Source organism: Hypanus sabinus, chromosome 5 (assembly GCF_030144855.1).
Source record: "Hypanus sabinus isolate sHypSab1 chromosome 5, sHypSab1.hap1, whole genome shotgun sequence".
Taxonomy (NCBI): Eukaryota; Metazoa; Chordata; class Chondrichthyes; order Myliobatiformes; family Dasyatidae; genus Hypanus; species Hypanus sabinus.
In genome coordinates, this window is record NC_082710.1 from 29,653,260 (window position 1) to 29,665,864 (window position 12,605).

At 39.1% G+C, this 12,605-nt stretch overlaps 1 long non-coding RNA gene across 2 annotated transcripts; it reads left to right on the forward strand.

The window, feature by feature from the left end:
* The first annotated feature begins 516 nt into the window (after positions 1-516).
* LOC132394021 (uncharacterized) lies at positions 517-10,355 on the forward strand. 2 transcript variants are annotated; one of them, XR_009512139.1, is made up of 2 exons: positions 517-6,394; positions 9,922-10,355. It is a non-coding gene; the product is annotated as an uncharacterized LOC132394021 (long non-coding RNA). The 2 variants fall into 2 exon arrangements; XR_009512138.1 differs by having other exon boundaries at positions 9,925-10,355.
* Positions 10,356-12,605: the final 2,250 nt, after the last annotated feature.

Genomic DNA, 12,605 nt, shown 5'->3' on the forward strand with positions numbered 1-12,605 from the left:
CGTTCTTTTGCCATCAGAAAGCAGAACACCAGCCAGAGAAAATTAGAGACGCAAAACAATACGTGGTCGCGTTGTGGTTTCTGTGCCCCATTTTAAATCAACCCCCGCGTTCCCCAAAGTTGAAAGTGTTTTAGAATGGAAAGTTTGATCACAGAAAAGTGCTTCGATGATGTCCGCTGGCTTTCTCCTTATAGGCAACTAATGTTCCCATTCCCATATACTCACAGTAAACGTGCATTACACGCACCCGCAATGTTAAGATCATGCAAATCAAACAATCCTTTGGTATATGCAGATATAGTTTAAAAACTGATTTTGACATTGATTGGAGTAGATTAATCCATATTATTTGTTTCGCCCATACTAGTTCCCCCCCCCCCCCCCCATCCACCGGCAAAGAAATCATAATGAAATTCCAGTCCGAACAAACAACCATCCATCGGTTTCCATTGAAGTCTGCCTTTTACCATTGTGAGGAACTTCATATCCAATTAGAAGTTTGCCAAGATCTGTTTGTTCAGAAAGTACACAAATCTGTAAATTGTGATGGGTGAAGAAAGGTTTAATCTTTCATGTAAGCTTATGAATACAACTGCTTTAAATGTGTTGGAAAAATATGTGCTGCTTTGCTTTTTGGTGAAATTTGTCATTTTCAGATGTGGCTGCTTCTGACAAAATTCCCTAAATATTGCTCCCCAGTTTTAGAAACTGGATGTTTTTGAAGGGAGTGCCTGCTTTCTGCAAATGAGCAGTTACAAAATATGGAATATAATTGGTTACTGTTTAAATCTAAAATAACACAGGACAAACAACAATCTTGCAAAACACCAAACAGCTCAATATTTGTGTCTCACGTCATGAACCGCAATCTGTAATTTAGTTAAAGACCCCCCTCATGAATCTTTACAAAAATTATAAAATGTGGTTTGGATCATCGGTGCAGTCTCATGTAAGGGAAACTGTGTTTGGTTTAAAATAAGGAATGAAAGTTTATGGAGATACCTATATTTCCGTGGTCTGGAAGTTTTTGGATAGGCAAGTCCATGTCACTTGGAGGGATTTCAAGATTTTTTTTATATTCGATGTGTTAAATGTTTACAATGATTCGCTGAACTTTGCACAAAATTATGTCTTATTCAACCATGATTATGCACATCTGTTGGTGTGTTCAACCCACATTTCAAATCACTATCCTAAAGCACCATCAATAATTATTCAGTGAAGTATGAGATTACAATGCTGCAGATACCAAAACCCTGAACCCTGAAATAAAGACAGAATCTTGGGAACGGTTCATGCTTAGTTCTAGAGGGAAATGTACAATATTTGAAGAAGTTGTTTCTCCAGATGTTGCCTGGCCTATAAGTAACTCTAGCATTTCTGTTCTTTTCTTGGGAAAACTGATCTCCACGTTAACTTTATCAACAATTGGCTGACATAACTTGAATCAAAAATATGAAGCAGCTCCAACCAGTATCATTCCCATTACTGAAAGCTTCACTGCATTTCCACATTCTCTTTTCTTGGCTGAGTGTTGCCATTTGCAGTTGTGTCCTAGCCTATCCAATTTCAATATTGCTTTACTCAGACACCTTCATCTCATAGACCTGCTTATATTTAAAAAAACATTTTATCTTAAAATTTCTAATTTCTTACCTCAATGATAATTGTACAGTTTAACAAGTTTACAAGCCACCAATTGTGCCCAATTACTTAAGTAAAAATATAATTTGCTTTTGAAAGTATAAAAAGTTCTGAACAATCATAATGAACCTGAGAACAAGCAGGAAGAATTGTTATACTTTTTGAGTTTTCTTCTGATTACTCCTTGTACAGTTTCCAAAGGGATTGCAGCATTTTGGCAAGTGAGTTCTCCAAATTAGGCAATAGGGTTTGTACACTCTGGAAACATTTTTTTTTATTTTATAAAATTTTTAATTGAATTTTCAAATAGGTTACAGAAGGAATTTTTTTTTAATTATCAACCCTTCCCCCTCCCCCCTAACATTTCCCTATAGAAAGAGAGAAGAAGAAAAAAGAAAGAAAGAAAGAAAGAATGCCTGGATATCGGAAGATCCCCACATGCTCCATGGAGTTCATAATAGCTTTAGTATATATATTTATTTATTTCCCCAGATAACCAATAATTTTATCTTCGGAGCACCTATATATTTAATCCTATCTTTTGTAAATAAGGGTGCCAAATTTTCAGAAATATTTTATATTTATCTCTTAAATTATAAGTAATTTTTTCAAGTGGAATGCAGCTAAAAATTTCATTGTTCCAACGATCTATACTTAAGTATGAATCTGATTTCCAAGTAACTGCAATAGCCTTTTTGGCTACTGCCAATGCAATTTTTATGAATTCTTTCTGATATTTATTCAGTTTGGATTTCAGTTTTATCCCTTCAATATCACCTGATAAAAATAATGTTGGATTATGTGGAAGTTGTGTTCCAATAATTTGTTCTAATAAAATTCTTAAATTTGTCCAAAAAGGTTGAATTTTAAAACAAGACCAAGTAGAATGTAAAAAAGTACCAATTTCTTGATTACATCGGAAACATTGATCAGATAAATTTGGGTTTAATTTATTTATTTCTTGTGGTGTAATATATAATTGATGTAAAAAATTATATTGCACTAATCTTAACCAGACATTTGTTGTATTTGTCGTACTGTCAAGACATATTCTTGACCAACTTGTTTCTTCAATATTAATATTCAAATCAGTTGCCCATTTTTGTCTTGACTTATGAACTCCTTGTTTAATTGCCTGTTTTTGAATCAAACTATACATACAAGAAATAATTTTTAAAATTTTTCCTTTTTGAATTAAAGTTTCTATTTCATTAGGTTTTGGCAATAACATTGTTTGACCCAAAGAGTGTTGTTTGATATTTTGTATTTATTCTTTAATTGATCAAATGACATTAATATACCTCCTTCAAAACAATCTCCTATATATCTAATCCCTTTTTGAAACCAATTGTATAAAAGTTGGTTATCCATTGGATCCATCCGTTGGTTATCTGGAAACATTTGTAAGGATTTCAGTGTTTGGTGAGATGGAGAGGTCTATCTGCAGATATTTTTGCTGGTTAACATTGCACAATCTGCTTTTAACTAACCTCACATCATTCACCATCTTTGGGTGTTGATTGTGGCTCAATTGATAACTTTAAGATGTTTCAGTTTTCCAGCTTAGCTGTTTAGTGCAGTGTGCCATCTAGTGTTGTTAAATGGGCACACCAGTCCGACCATCTGTTCAGTGGAAGGAAATAAATCCCACTGCATAAATTCATTAATGCTGCTTCCACTTTATGAGATAGTACACTGATGATTCCTTGTGTTAGCCACAAGGAAGCTTGTGAATGCTGAGCTGAAAACATTGCTTAGGTAAAAACAGTGACTTGAAATTGCATTATAGTTCAGAAAATTAATCTTAAAACTTGCACAGCTCTCATTATTCTACATTGCTACTACTTTGGAAAGTAACTTTTAGATATAGTAAAAATCTCCTTTATCTTTCATTTATAATTTTGAATTATTGTTATAACTATTAGTGAATAGTAAAAGGCTTTAAAGAAATTAATATCCTTATTTCTGAACAGCACTTTCAATGAAGTGCCAAACATGGGTCTTGTACTGAGAGACTGCACATCAAATTTGGATACACCTACAAGCATAAGATTAATTATCCATCTATCAATAATTTCTAGTCCGTGCTTGTTTTCTGGCTCCTAAATGGCAGAGCGACTGGGGTAGCTCTGTCTCATTTGTAGTTTAACTGGACCCATCCTATCACTGCCCCCTGTAAGAGACAGTTAGAGTACCAGCATATTTGGTTCTGGATTTTGCATCAAAAAATATATTCTTATAGCCTCTCATGTTGTTGAGTGCAAGTGAGTCATTGTTGACTCATAGCGACCCTATGGATATTGTAGTTGTCCGTAGGATTTTCATGAGGTACCGAAGTAGATGGCCAGGTCTTTCCTCTGCACAGATACTGCTGTAGCCCAGCTTGGACTCAAGCTCAGGACCGTCTGCCTTGAAGTCCAGTGCTGATGCCACTACACCACCAGCTGGCCCACAGCCTCCCATACAGTACTTCAAAATAATGGAATAGCAGAGCACACTTGATGCACTAAATGGCCTAATTACGTTCCTATATCTTACAGTCTAAATAGATTATTGATTTGTAATCAGAAGCTCCCAATGAATTCTTGTTGTTTATCAGTTCAGACAAGTTTTATTTACTAAGAACTTTCACCTCTATTCATCTCTTTATTACAAAGATTGAGTAAAAACAATTACTTTTTATTATTTCATCACACTTCTATCCCATTTCTACTGAAATTTTCCTATAATTTAAATAGCTAGCATATTAGTTAACCGTCAAAAGTGTTTATGCAGATAAAAATGACATTAACTTAGCATGTTATATCAAAAACTTAAGTCTATTTTTATTTCATTTGTATATTTTTCTGGAAGAAGTAATATGTTAAAGCGCTGATGATGTGAAACTCTGCTCAGTCAAGTGGTAAATATTGGGTATTATTTCCCTGGATTTTGAATTGTTAAAGCCTGTAAGCTAGTTGCCCATAATTGGCATTAGATCTGGCTCTTCACACAGTCTTTGACTACCTGGACAATGCAAACTCCTATGTCAGGATGCTGATCGTCAACTATAGCTCAGCATTTAACACCATCGTTCCCACAATCCTGATTGATAAGTTACATAAACTGGGCCTCTTTACCTCCCTCTGCAATTGGATCCTCGACTTCCTAACTGGAAGACCACAATCTGTGTAGATTGGTGATAATATCTCCTCCTCACTGATGATCAACACTGGCATACCTCAGCGGTGGCTCTACTCTCCCTATACCCATGACTGTGTGGTTAGGCATAGCTCAAATACCATCTATAAATTTGCTGATGATGCAATCATTGTTGATAGAATCTCAGATGGAGACAAGAGGGTGTTCAGCAGCAAGATATACCAACTAGTGGAGTGGTGTCACAGCAACAACTTTGGACTCAATGTCAGTAAGTTGAAAGAGCTGATTGTGGACTTCAGGATGGGTAAAATGAAGGAACACATACCAATCCTCATAGAAGGATCAGAAATGGAGAGAGTGAGCATTTTCAAGTTCCTGGCTGACAAGATCTCTGAGGACCTAATCTGGTACCAACATTGATCCAGCTATAAAGAAGGCAAGACAATGACTACATTAGGAGTTTGAAGGGATTTGGTATGCCAACAAAAGCACTCAAAAACTTCTATAGATGTACCGTGGTGAGTATTCTGATAGGTTGCATCACTGTCTGCTATGGAGGGGCTACAGCATAGGACCAAAAGAAGCTACAGAGGATTGTAAATATTGTCAGCTTCATCTTGGCTACTAGCCTACAAAGTACCCAGGACATCTTCAAGGAGTGGTATCTCAGAAAGGCAGTGTGTATTATTAAGGACCCCCAGCACCCAGGCATGCCCTTTTCTCACTGCTACCATCAGGTAGGAGATACAGAAGCCTGAAGGCACACACCCAATGATTCAGGAACAGCTTCTTCCCCTCTGCCATCCAATTCCTAAATGGACATTGAACCCCTGAACACTACCCCTCCTACTTTCAAATCTCCTACTATCTTTTCTTTCAGTTAGTCCTCACGAAGGGTCTCAGCCCAAAACATCGACAGTGCTTCTCCCTATAGATGCTGCCTGGCCTGCTGCGTTCCACCAGCATTTTGTGTGTGTTGTCCGGAGATGATAAAGCTGATTCTGATTCTGAGATTTTGTCCACTCAGGAAAAAAAACTGTAAAACTCACAGATGTCGAGCGAAGTGTGGAGGATTAACTAGAGATACTCAAAGTCAAAGTTGAGGGTATAGTCAAAAGCACAAGTACGTGCATGACAAGTGCAATGAAAACCCTATCTGCAGCGGCATCGCAGGCATATAACGTCAAATAAGCAACATTCCAGAGAAATATATAAATTAGACATAAGTTATACAAATTTTCACAAGAAGGAAAACAATTAGCACAAAAAAAAGCAAAGTCTTTTTTAGTGCAAAGTGATCAAAGTGGCCTTAGAGCTGCCGAACGGTAGTGTTCGGGTTAACATTGCACTTTGCTTTCACCAGTTGAGGTATCATTTAGCATCTTTGGATGTTGATTGCAACTTGGTTGCCATAACTAGCGTTTCAAAACTGCTTAGTCGCTGTATATCTATTGTGTTTGCCACCTCAAGGCATGTTCGTCTTTGAATTTTACACTTACCTTTCTCGATAGAACGTGACAGGACTGGGAATTCTCATCTAACATCAATCTATAACGTCATCCAGCTGAAATGGACAACAGAAGAGGATTCTGCAGTGTAATTTAGTGAAGTAAGGCTCCAGAGTCACAATCAGCATATATTGGCATCCATTGTAAAGCATATCCAAGACCTGCAGCAGCCCAGGACTTCCCTGAGAGCAGGAATGTTTCAGCTTGATTCAATTCATTACTTCAATTCAATGATTACTAAATGCCAGTTCAAATACTTTTACAATTCTTCTCAGGCCAATAACCAGCAATAAAAGTGAATTTTTAATTTTTCACACACGTTATGCATCTGAATCTTAAGGGACAGAAGCTATGATGGTCGTAATAGATTTTTTTATATAAAATTAGTGAAGTTATGAATGGAAGAGGCTTCCTTTCCAGCACTAGTTAGAGTAAGTGGAATAACAATGGAGAAATGAAGGAAAACCCTAGTGTTATCAGGTGCAATTAACTTACATCACTTAATAATCCTGCAATCAATTCAAAGCATACTGGAACAAACCAATACCACTGTTAGAGGGGAGGGGTGTGGAGCGGTTAATCCTATATGACACACCTTCCATTCGAATCCAACAATAAAGTTCAAAGTCGAAAAAATATATTCAATCCTTTCGTAAGTAACTGTCAAAGCAAACAATCTTGAAGCAACACAAACTAATGAAACTAAAGCTAGTGATAGAACAATTACACACATGTGACCAATTTACATACTAATTCATATGTGTATGGATTGTGGGAGAAAACCAGAACACCTGGAGGAAACCCACATAGTAGTGGGGATAACAAACAGATGGTGGTGGAATTGAACCTGTGTCGCTGGGGCTGTAATAATGTTATGCTAACTACTATTAGCATATTGTGCCACCCAAAGGAAATTAAATATCCTGGACAATGTATTAGACATTCAATCTTTATAACTGAAATGTTGAATCTAAGATCTTCAGCAAAAAGTATATAAAATGTATGCCTCTAAAAGACATTAAATAGCATGCACAATAGTTTAGCTCTATAATGAAATTTTACGGGTGCCTGTGAACTGGAGATAGATATTTTGGTCACATGCTGCTATTTAAATGAGAGATGCCTGATCATGAACTTAGTTTTCAATTACCTGTCTTCAATCTATAGCCTTTTGTACCCTTGTCTGGCAAAATGTATCAAACTTAGATTTAAAATTATTAAGCTATCATTGAATTGGTTTTTTTGTGGGAAGAGTTCATTTGACATGCTTTGTATCAAGAAGAATTTTGCACTTCTCTCCTGAATTGTTTGATGCAAAAAATTTAAACCCCTGGCGTCGACTTTGCCTTCAGTGGGAAGTGTAGCTCTCTATTCACCTTTTTGATTCTTTTAAGCATCTCTTTCCATCCAAGTTTCTTATCCATGATGATTCCCAGGATTTCACTGAAAACTCAGTGAACCCCGCTGGGAACCGCTCCTCACAATCTAATTCTCGAAACCCGATAAGCATTCTGGTGAACCTGTACTGTATTCCTTCAACAGACAGCACCTGTTCAAAGTACCTGTTCTGCTCCCAGGATGAGGCTTTCCGTTCCAGGACTTCTCAAATGTCCTCTTTCTTTCAGGATCGTGGTTTCCCTTCTGGCGTCACCAAAGATGCCCTCACCCGCATCTCCTCCACTTCCCGCACTTCAGTACTTAACCCATCCTCCCGTCACCACAACAGGGACAGGGTTCCCCTTGTCCTCACCTACCACCCCACTAGCCTCCGGATCCAATACATTATCCTCCGCAAATTCCGCCACCTTCAACAGGACCCCACCACCAAGCACATCTTTCCCTCCCTACCCCTCTCAGCTTTTTACAGGGATCATTCCTACCTGGTCTACACGTCCCTCCCCACAGAACTCCCAACTGGCACTTATCCCTGCAAGTGCAAATGCTACACCTGTCCCCACACCTCCCCCCTTACCACCATTCTGGGCCCCAAACAGTCCTTCCAGGTGAGGCAACACTTCAACTGTGAGTCTGCTGGAGTCGTCTATTGCATCTGGTGCTCCTAGTGCGGCCTCCTCTACATCGGCGAGACCCGACGCAGATTGGGGGACCGCTTCATCGAGCACCTCCGCTCCATCCGTCACAATAGACAGGACCTCCTGGTTGCCACCCACTTCAACTCTGCCTCTCATAAACACATATCTAGCTATGTCCATACGTGGCCTCCTCTACTGCCATGATGAGGACAAACTCAGGGTGGAGGAGCAGCACATCATCTACCGACTGGGTAGCCTCCAGCCTGGTGGTATGAACATTGAATTCTCCAATTTCTGGTAATTCCCTCTCCCTTCCCCCTATCCCAGGTCCCTCTCTGCCTCTCTCCCCTTTCAACTTTCTGCTTCCTTATCTCTACAGTTCTTTCATGCTTATCCCCTCCCCCCTTTATCTTTCCTCTAATTGGTTTTCCACCTGGTCCCTCTAGGCCCTACCCCCTCCCCTATCTCTATTACTGGGCATCGGCCCTCTCTTCCCCCCCCCCCATTCCTGATGAAGGGTCTCGGCCCGAAACGTTGGCTACTCTTTTCTCACGGATGCTGCCTGACCTGCTGAGTTCTTCCAGCATTGTGTACGTATTCTTTGATCCACAGCATCTGCAGTTATATTTTTGTGTTTTTCTGTTCAAAGGAGTGTTGCCCAAACCTCTATATGCGATCTAACAAGTGTTTATGTAGCTGTAGCACAACTTCTCCCCATTTATTGTTCAGCCTCTTACTAAAAAGATGAATGATCCATTAGATATTTTTGAATATTTTTTCTTTGAACTACCAAATTTGAATGAGCTGTGCATAAGAATCTTAAATAGTCCCCATCCTTTTACCATATCAGTCCCTTTTGATCTAAAGTTGTTTTTCACGCATATCTACAGTGAAATAAACTCTATCCTTCACAGATTCATCCACATACATTATCTGTATCCTCGTGCAAATTTATACTCTCACCTAATCCACTTAATATTTAACCTCTCTTTTAGCCATTAGCATTTTTGAATATATCACTCTCAGTTTTAGGATATCACGTAGTCTTGAAAATGTTTCCAGACAGTAGACTGTTGCATCCTGATATTGCTAAAGTGTTAAACAGGAGATGAAGTACAAACATTATGAAAGAAACTGAGCATCTGCCAACTTCAGTGCTACAAGGATGCCAAGATTTGAGGACCTGATTTATAAGGAAAGGATGAATAAGTTAGGACTTTATTCAGTAAAACGCAGGAGAATGAGGGAACATCTTGTAGAGCTAACTACTTTTAAGACTGTTTATTTCATTATATCGCTAGTCTTAGTTTCATTAGATTTATCACCAAGATTGTTTGTTTTGCTAGTTGCTTAATAAAGGATCAAATATATTTCTTCGACTTTGAACCACGTTATTAGATTTGGATAGAAGACACATCATACAGGTGTAACTTCCTGGGAAAGGTTTCACTGCTAATGTAATGGTCTTTCTGTAGAAGCAGAGTTTGGGTTATGGTTAGTGAAAACATGTGCTTTGGAATGTGAGCCATCCAATGAAGGGAGTGTGTTTTCGTGTTGTGTTCCTGACAGCAAGGTGATCTGGGTCTTTTGTTCAGCAGGAGATGGAGAGAGAAGATGCCTGAAAGGACTGGACTTGGAGTGGGGCCGGGAGTTGATGAAGCCCTGAGAATTCAATGGAGAATCAGTGTGGTGAACTACATATACCTGTCTGGACATGCCCCCCCCCCCTCCGCTGACTGCTCCTGTGGATCCTCCCAAAGACCCCTGTATAAAGGCGATTGAAGGCACTGCTCCTCCCTCAGTCTCCAGGATGTTGTGTGGTGGGCTCTTGCTGATGGTGCTTTCTTCCAGCTAATAAAAGCCTACCTTGACTCACATCTCCGAGAGTTATTGATGGTGAATCAATCAGCAAAGGGGAAAGGTGAGCTCCAACTTGTGCATATTAGTGGTTCATTTAAATGGCTCTTTTATTTTCTTTACTAACCCTTTAGTCAAATTAAGAACTATAAAGGTAAATTGTTTACTTGTATATGGTGCATTGTCTATTATTTCATGGTACTGATTTATAACGGTAACAAATCACGCAGCGTTCACACAAACGGGGTTTTGCACTTCAATCTCACATGTTTGGCGGGCCAGAGATTGTCTTCCCTAGATTTACAAAGCCAACAGAACCAGAGTGTTTCACAGGGTTATCACCTCCCCCTCATGTTTGATCTCTAACAGCAATGTTCATTTGTTCAAATAGCCGCTACAGTAACATTTAAAAGAATTTGGATAGGCAGATGGATGAGAGAGGCTTGGATGACGACAATGCAGGTGCCTGCAGATGGGACTAGGCAGGAGATCAGGCCGGCGTGGACTGAAGGGCCTATTTCTAAGCTGTAGCACTCTATAAAGTACGAGTACACCTGAAAATTACAAAAGAACTGCAGGTACAGAAAATCGGCAATAAAAATGCAAAACACTGGAAATACTCAACAAGTTATGCATCATTGTGGAAGGAGAGCCATTTCACCCTTCATCATAACAAATGGTTTATAAGATAGCTGTTACAAACTCAGATGATTCTGTGATACAAGTGTTCCCATTTCATTTTTCAAATGATCTGATCTACTGCAATTACTACACATAAATATTCACTCACATTTAAATGCAAAAATGAAGGTCAGGTAGATGAACTTTCACACAATGTTGAAAACTAAATACCTTTTATTGGAAGAATTCCTCAGGCTGTTGCTTTTCCTCTTACCTCACCCATCACCTATTCCCTTTCATCCTGCGACTAGGGTGAAAACTGAAAAAGCAAAAGGCAATATTTCAGGATTTTTTTTTTGATTTAGAAATTCTTATTTTGAAAACTTGATGTTACAATACACAAATTAATCTTCCTGATGCACCATCAATAACTCACTCTGAGACGTAAGGTGAGATATCGGCTTTTGTTGACTGGAAGAAGGAACAAGCAGTGAGTGACCACCATACTACATCCTGGAGACTGAGAGGCCGGGCTCAGGCCTTGATCGCCTTTATACAGGGGTCTGTGGGAGGAGCCACAGGAGCAGTCAGCAGGGGGCATGTCCAGACAGGTATATGTAGTTTACCACACTTCCATAGTCAGCTTTTTGGCTAAGCAGTAACTTAGTCCCCAGTTGTCATAGAAAAAACTCACTTAGATTTCATAAGAACACAAGAAATAGGAACAGGGGATAGGCCATCTAGCTCCTCAGACATGTTCGGTATTCCTCAATACCATGGCTCAGCTTTACCTCAGCTCCAAATCCCAGTCCCTTGATTCCTTTGATATCCAAATCTTTACCATGCAACATAAAAGCATTCAAGATCTTCATTCTTTTACCATGCAGCTTGTGCTTAGGCAGGTAAATTCGCAGTTTGCTTGATTGCTGTGGAAAAGACCGAAAACTGCACGGGATTTTAGAAGCATCTAAATCACTAAAAAAAAACCTCTGGGATGTCTGAGTTTAAACTACGGTTGTACAAAAACCTAAAGGGACCGTATTCCATTGTTTCATAGTTTTACCATAATTTTTACCATTAAATCCGACCTACAACATCAAATGCACATTGTAATCCTCCTCTGAAAAGTAGTTCCATTAACGTAAATGGAAGCAAACGTAAGTGAAGTAATCCTATAACAGCAGACACGTTGTGCTTTAAAAGCTTACAATTGATGCTGAATTTCTGTCCCTTTCTTTCCTATGCAGCTCCTGATTTGAACCTGCCCTGCAATTTGACAAATGACTTCCAGGTTGATTACTCATTGCCAATTACATTTGTTCCTTATGCTGCATTTCACCCAGTGTCCTCAAATATATTGTGTACAAAGTCTAGGTGGATTGCCTAGGGTAATGTTTTCCCCATTGGAATAATGAGTACTGCTGTACAATATGAGGTGGAAACCCTATATCATCTGGTACTCCAGCCAGGAAACACAATGGGAAGTAACATTTATTGCAATCGGCTAGACACTCCTAGAACATATTTCACTAACTAAATTATTTCATACTTGCGTTGGTCTGGGTTTTTCTGCTGGCAGACTGTCTGGGTGTGTGGCAATTTGATAGACGGAGGAAAATGGATCCGCAGGGTGTCTCTCAGAGTCTCTAATTTTAAAGCCTTGGGTCAGCCGTGCAGCCATGAGTCGCTGACTCTCCTTTTGGCTCAGGGACTCCTATTCCCGAACGCATAAAGATATTCCATAAGTTTTGGCTCTTTCAACAGTCTGCTCTTGCTGTACAATTGAATATTCTACCATCCA